Genomic DNA, 7007 nt, shown 5'->3' with positions numbered 1-7007 from the left:
TCTTCTTTGCTTCTTTAGTGGAACTAAAGGCCCCAGAGCTGGTGACATGCATGCCTCAACTGGGTTTGGTGACCTACACAATGCGACTGACCTTGTTAAATAAAGAGTACAAGCATTTAGAAACTCCATCATCCTAGGTGCACATATGTTTGCTGACTTTTAGTCAACACTATTCAGGCAAACAGATTAGTAGGGAGGTCTTTGTATATGAGAGTACATCATACACTTATTCATTCAGTGGATACACTGTATAATGTTCGTACTGATTGGCGACAGTATGTGTGAGAAGGCTCAGCACCTGCACAGGATTTTCACATTGTACACTAATGATGTGTAACCACTATAACAACTGTTCGATTATTAAGTTTGTGAATGATGTTGCCTTGATTGGACATTTGAATGATGATGAAAACAATTGCAGACAGGAGACAAATCTTTCTTATAATTGGTGTCAAGATAATTTACTGCTTAACTGTTTTTAAACTGTTTAAAACAAAACAAAAAGGCTGAGCCAAATCCTATGATACTGGAGAAGTTCTGTCTGAAAGATGTTGTTGAATGTTGTTTTATATTATGATATTGTACCGTTGTTGTATTGTATTATTGCCATTTTGTAATAATACAATGTATTATTGTGGTATACATTTCTGAGGTATTGATGTGCCAGACAAATTCCTTTTGGGGCAATAAAAGTTAATTTAGTTCAATTCAGTGAGGCTCTCCTTTGAGCTCAGTGGTTTGCTGCACCTGTACGGAAAACATTGGTTGTACATATTCCTGGAAACAGCTCCATGGTAACTTGTTGTTAAGGATGCTAAAACAAACAAGCATTATGTTAAGGATAAAACTTCACAGGTTTGTGTAGTAACCAAGGTAGTCGTTATTTTCTTCCTTTTAATGTCAGTCCTGTATCTGACTGCATCTGCGGCACCCGTCTGTCTTCCAGACCCTGCTGTGTGATACCCAGAAAAAGAAACACACATGCTTTGTACAGTGCGGGAGAAAGGAACTAATGGGGATACAGAGGTCTGATTTATGACTTTTTGTTAATGCCTTTTCTGTTTTACCCTGGATAAAACGTAATGAGAGATGTTTTGCAAACAGTTAATGATGGCTCTTTACGCAGAATGTGAAATTACCACGCACAGATGTGCTTTACACAGTTCACGTTGTGCTTGGTTTGAATTCTCTCTCTTAAATCTGTCTCTTTGAATATGGCAGAGCCTCAGTCCAAAATAAATGCATTAACCACTATTTAACATCAGTTTATCGAGGTATATTTTGTACAGTATTTTTGGGAGCTTTCCAATGCTTTTGCAGTATTGCATATTAAAAAGTCACTTTCAGCTGCAGGCTGCACCTTAAGCCTTTTCGTGCTTGGACCTTCAACATGTTTTATCAAACTTCACTGTGGATTGACTGTGATATCTACCTCAGAAGCATTGGGGGAGACTTCTGCTGCTTGAAAGCAGCTTAGTTCAGGAAGGGTTAAGCATCAGGGCATCATGTGCTGTGGGAGCTATGGAAATTTTTACCCCCCCCAGGGGCCTGGTTTGTGTTGCTAATGAAGTGGCTGTTCTGTTTCTTGCTGTAAATATCAGTGTAATTACATTAGATTTCATCAGTCCATGAATTCATGGGGAGTTAAACACCATAACACAGCCAGCCTGATTTTTGACCTAACTTAACCAGGGAGACTTTCCTACGCCTGAGGAAAAACTTTGACTTTGTATTTTAAAACTGAATACTGATTATATTAACTGTGATGTAATTTCAAAAATGATAAAAGCAAAAATACATATAAGTTATTATTAATATATGTCTATTGTTTAAATACTTTATACTGTATGTATATGTACTTTTAGAATGTTAATTCATAATCAACAAACATAAAGCATTGCTGAAGCTCGGAGCAGCTGCCTTGTGTACAGAGTTTGCTTCGGAGAAAAACTTTGTTTTTATAAAACTAAACTCTAAAATACAGTTATCTTGTTTTATCTGAAATGGAGAATTACACAATTTCTTATTCATAAAATATTCAGCAAAACTGTTGGTAGTCTATTTTTTGCATATTGAATATCAATGTGTTTAAAATCCCAAAACAGCTACTCTCATATCCAGACTCCAGAATTAAATCTGATGAGTTCCCAGTACATGGGAAGGAGAAGAGAGGTCTTGGGTATTCGTCAAAGATGAGGTGGGAAAATCTGGTCGCATACTAAAGCCAGACTATTGCAGGCCTAACAAGGGACTGCAATTATAACAAATTTTACACTAGAGGCCGCCAAAAGGACCTTTAATTCCTGTGAACAGACTGGCTGGACATAAACTCTTTATAATAATAATAATAATAATAAAAAACTTTATTTTATATAGCGCCTTTAAAGGTGGCTTCTCAAAGCGCTTTACAGGATGACAATAACAATAAACAAGAAGACTACAACAATAAATAAGAAAATTTCACAAGACAGGACACAATTATAATTACAACAATACAACAATAACAATAGAGGAGACCGTGGAAGATGGTATTAAGAAGAGCAGAGGGGTGAAGAATGGAAGCAGTTAAGTAAAGGCTTTTCTGAAAAGGAGGGTTTTGAGTCTGGATTTGAAGGAGTTTAGAGAAGGTGACTCTCTAATATCCTTGGGCAAGGAGTTCCAGAGCTTGGGGGCATAGCAGGAGAAGGCCCTGTCGCCCATACAATGTAGACGGGCTTGGGGGACAGTAAGGAGGGCAGAATTTGAAGAGCGGAGGTTGCGAGGTGGGGAGTAGGGCGATAAAAGTTCAGACAGGTATTGAGGTGCCAAGCCATGTAAAGCCTTGTAGGTGAGCATGAGGATTTTAAAGTCTACGCGGAATTTGACCGGAAGCCAGTGCAAGGACTCCAGGATAGGAGTAATGTGAACACTTGCACTAGATCTGGTCAGGATTCTGGCTGCTGAATTTTGGACATACTGCAGCTTGTTCAGAGTAGATTTAGATACCCCAGGGAGCAGAGCATTGCAGTAGTCAATTCGAGAGAATACAAATATGTTGATCAGCTTTTCAGCCACAGTTAATGATAGCATAGGGCGTAGTCTTGCGATATTTCTAAGGTGAAAAAAAGATTTTTTGACAGTATGCTGTACATGTGGGTCGAATGTTAAGCCAGAATCGAATATAACCCCAAGGTTTTTCAATTTTGATTGGAGCTCAAGTACAGAGCCATCTACAGACAGGGTTACAGGACTGGCTTTACGAAGTTGATGGGGGGTACCAATAAGCATGACTTCAGTCTTGTCACAGTTAAGATGAAGGAAGTTTTGAGTCATCCAAATGTTTATGTCAGAGATGCAATTAGATAGAATAGAGACAGCCACATCAGTGTCGGGTTTGGTATGGATGTATATTTGAGTATCGTCAGCGTAAAAATGAAAGCTGAGGCCATGTGATCTTAAAAGCTGACCAAGTGGGAACATGTAAATGCTGAAGAGCAAGGGGCCCAGTATTGAGCCCTGAGGGACACCAGACTTGACAAGACCAATTTCAGACCTGTACCCATTGAGAGACCTTTATTAGGTATTTGGTGATGAGTGAATAAAGTGCACATTCTCACATGGAGTTTATTGATGTGTGCTATTTTAAGGGCTTGTGTGTTTTTTTCTTTGTCTTTTAAAACACCCAAAGTGATTTTTTTGTGTGTGCAAATCCCTAGAACGTTCCTAGCAAAAAGTTGCATTGTCATTTAGACTGCTACTGCAGGTTTTGCAAATCACAGCCTAACCCATCAAAAATGGGTTTATTAATATGATAAAAGAGTTCTAATGTTTAATGTTAACAATCATTTAGAACTCACTGGGAAAGCATACTATATCTTAGCACCATAGCCACAAAGGTTGAACATTTCTTCCACTATCTAATGCTGTTATACGGCTAAATATCTCAAATTCAAATTGTATTCTCTCTAGAGTGACAAGGATAAAAAAGAAAACAAATTCCAGAAAACACACAATGACTATTTGACATCAGAAAGTAGCTGAAAAATCAAACACATTTTTGAACTCGTCTCCTTTCCCGTTATCTGACCCAAATCCATGTAAATGAATGCTTGTCTCAATTGAATATTCAAGAGCGTTGCTTGTTTGGATATCCCAGGTGCATGCAGCCGTGGATGGGGCAGAGATTCCGAAACCGGGCCCAAAAGCAGAGGCTGGAAATGCATTAATTAAACATCCGATGAGCAGCAAAGCAATCTGTTTGGGGAGAGCAGCGCACAGTGTGAGAGATGTCTGATGTTGCCGTCCTGTGTCTTGTGCCACTGTTCAAACCAGAGCAGAGGCAGGAAATTATCCAAATGCAAAGGATAATGTACTCTAAGGCTTAACAAGGAGTGCGCAACACAGAACCGCTCATTTAGGTAGGAACTTTCTGATCAAAGCTTGGTGATGTTTGATGTGGAACAAAGGTCCAATTTTGCAGACAAAGGAGGGTTGAATATGGTATCTCAGCTGGAATTTCATATAAAGGTTTTGCATTATGATTTTAGTGACAATACATTTGTACTTCTTAGTACGACACAGAAAAAAGAGCCTGGAAAAGCAAAAAAAAGCTTATGAAATAAGAAATAGGAAAGGGAGGATACTTATTCTTCTTGCTTTCTTTCCAAGAAAACCATTGAATTATAGTTACCATTGAAGGTGTTATTTTTTACGATGGAATTTTAACAAATATTCAGTTCAGATTCCGTGCACTTTACTGAAACATTTACCCTTTGTTACACTGTTACAAACTAAGTGTGAATTCTTTATTCTTATCTGAAATTATTTGGCATGCTAAGCTGTCATTTCACAGAATAATTTTCTGAAACTTCCACGAAGGCCTATTGCACAGGAAAAGTGTGGCAGGGGAAGCAGATTAGTGTTGCTTTGAAATACTGAACATAGCAAATGTTTCATTTTCTTAATCCCCAACTTTTTGCGTTCTCCTGCCAGGTTCAAACGAGGGCCAAAGATGAAGAGAAGATAATTGTTTCACATCTAGTGTCCTAAAGTTGAGAAGCAAGTCATTCTCTCCAAAAACTCCAAGAAATGAAATTTGTGTTACACATTGTTCTGAAATCCATTGGTTCACCACTTAATACAGCAGCCTATACAACACCACCACCCTTCCTTCCTGCTTAATTTCCCCAGTATTGGCCCCATGAATGGCAACACAGTGCTGCAGTGGTTAGCATTGCTGCCTAACAGCATTGGAGCCCTGGATTTAATTCAGGTTCTGGGGTGTTATCTGCATGCATGAGTCTGGAGGTTTGCCCTGTGTTTGTGTGGGTTTCCTCCAGGTGCTCCAATTTCCTCCCACAGTCAAAAAACATACTGTTTCATGAATTGGCTTCTGGGAAACTAGGCCATGGTGTACATGTGTTGGTGTGTGCCCTGTGAAGGACTGGTTTCCCTTACAGAGTGTAAGCTGCCTTGCCCCTGATGCTTGCTGAGATAGCCTCCATCTGGCCAGCGACTCCGTATTTTATAATAGAGTTAGAAATTGGATGGCTGGAAAAAACAGGGAGCTGTGTCTGCCTGCTTTCCTTCTCTCCGTTGGCTGTCAGTGTAGCTTCCTAACTGTTCAAAATGACTGCAAACGAGGCCTTAGATCTGTGGACACTTGTGTGAACGAATGCCAGCTGCATGTCTTAGAATAGTGTGGACGAGAAGAGAGACATGAGTATCATTGCTCTGGTGTACACAGATCTAATTTACTTCTGGTCAGCCCTACATTCCTCTACCGCTTTTAAAAACACAAGACTGCAAATTGGGAGGCGAGTGAGAGGGAAAGAACTCACCCTTTCAGTTTTTCTCCATTATTCTTTGTCGTGCGTAGGTAATTACTTTTAATTATAGCTGGCAGCTTCCATTCACAATACAGAGAGTAATGATGAACATGCTTGTACTTTGTTAATTCAGGGGTTTGGTGATGCTTGTTTCAATGATAAAGCTTGCACACTCATCAGCTCTTGTAATTTTCCATCATTTAGGTTTGAGGGGATGTTTCGGGTAAGGGGAGTCATGTCTGTCTGATCTCATCCTCCTGATCCACCCATTAAAATTTGCACCAGACTTTGGTCAGATACTGTACATATCTTCACACTTACAGGCTTTGTATGGGAAAGCCATTCCATTCATATCCAAATCAAGGGTTACTCTGGATGTTTGTGTTTGTGTGTTAAGGAGGAGTGAACAGAGACAAGACTACATCCTTCCTGTTACATATCTTGTCACAGATGGGAACAGTCTTGCATGATGTGTGTCAGCTATTTTGTGCCCCACTGCCTAGTAACCTGCAGTCCAGTTTGATCCCTTGATTACTCTCATTGGCTTAATCAAGTACAAGATTTGGACCTCAAGTTCACTGTATATTTCTGACTTTGTACAGATTATGCAGCAGCAGCATTTAACTTGCAATTCATACGTTATGAGGTCCTTCACTCATACAGGATTAAAGTCTTATTTTGATCTGAGTTACTGATCTGCCACCATGCATGCTATAGTAAGAGATGTATCAGGCACTCTAGAACATGAAAGAGTGCCTGGGTGCCCCCTAGAAACCACAAAAACACAACAGCAGCTTAGTGATTCTTTAACCAATGCAATAAATCAGTGGGAAGTGGGTTCAAGTCTAATGTTTCTTGTTTAAAACATAGGATTTCAGTACCTTAGCAGCTGTATAGTGGTGGAGTGTGGTTGACCTTTGATCTGGTGATGGTAAGTAAATTAGGGATTTGTCAGTCTAACTGCATGCACTACTTGAGATGTTTTCACTGTTTAACATTACAAAATATTGGCTGTATTTGCAATTCACTGAGATGGACTTTTAATTGAAATGACAAATTTTCATTTAAATTACTAAATGTAACTTAGCTTTATACTCTTTTTATAACTTTTATTACTACTGCTACTATATGTTGACCTTTTTGGATTTGCTGGTAGTCTTAAAGTTTGGTAGCTAATGACAGATCAGGCTTGTATTCGTC

Source organism: Lepisosteus oculatus, chromosome 5 (assembly GCF_040954835.1).
Source record: "Lepisosteus oculatus isolate fLepOcu1 chromosome 5, fLepOcu1.hap2, whole genome shotgun sequence".
NCBI classification, from domain to species: Eukaryota; Metazoa; Chordata; class Actinopteri; order Semionotiformes; family Lepisosteidae; genus Lepisosteus; species Lepisosteus oculatus.
The sequence above is the reverse complement of the archived record's forward strand: the minus strand, read 5'-3'. Positions refer to the sequence as shown.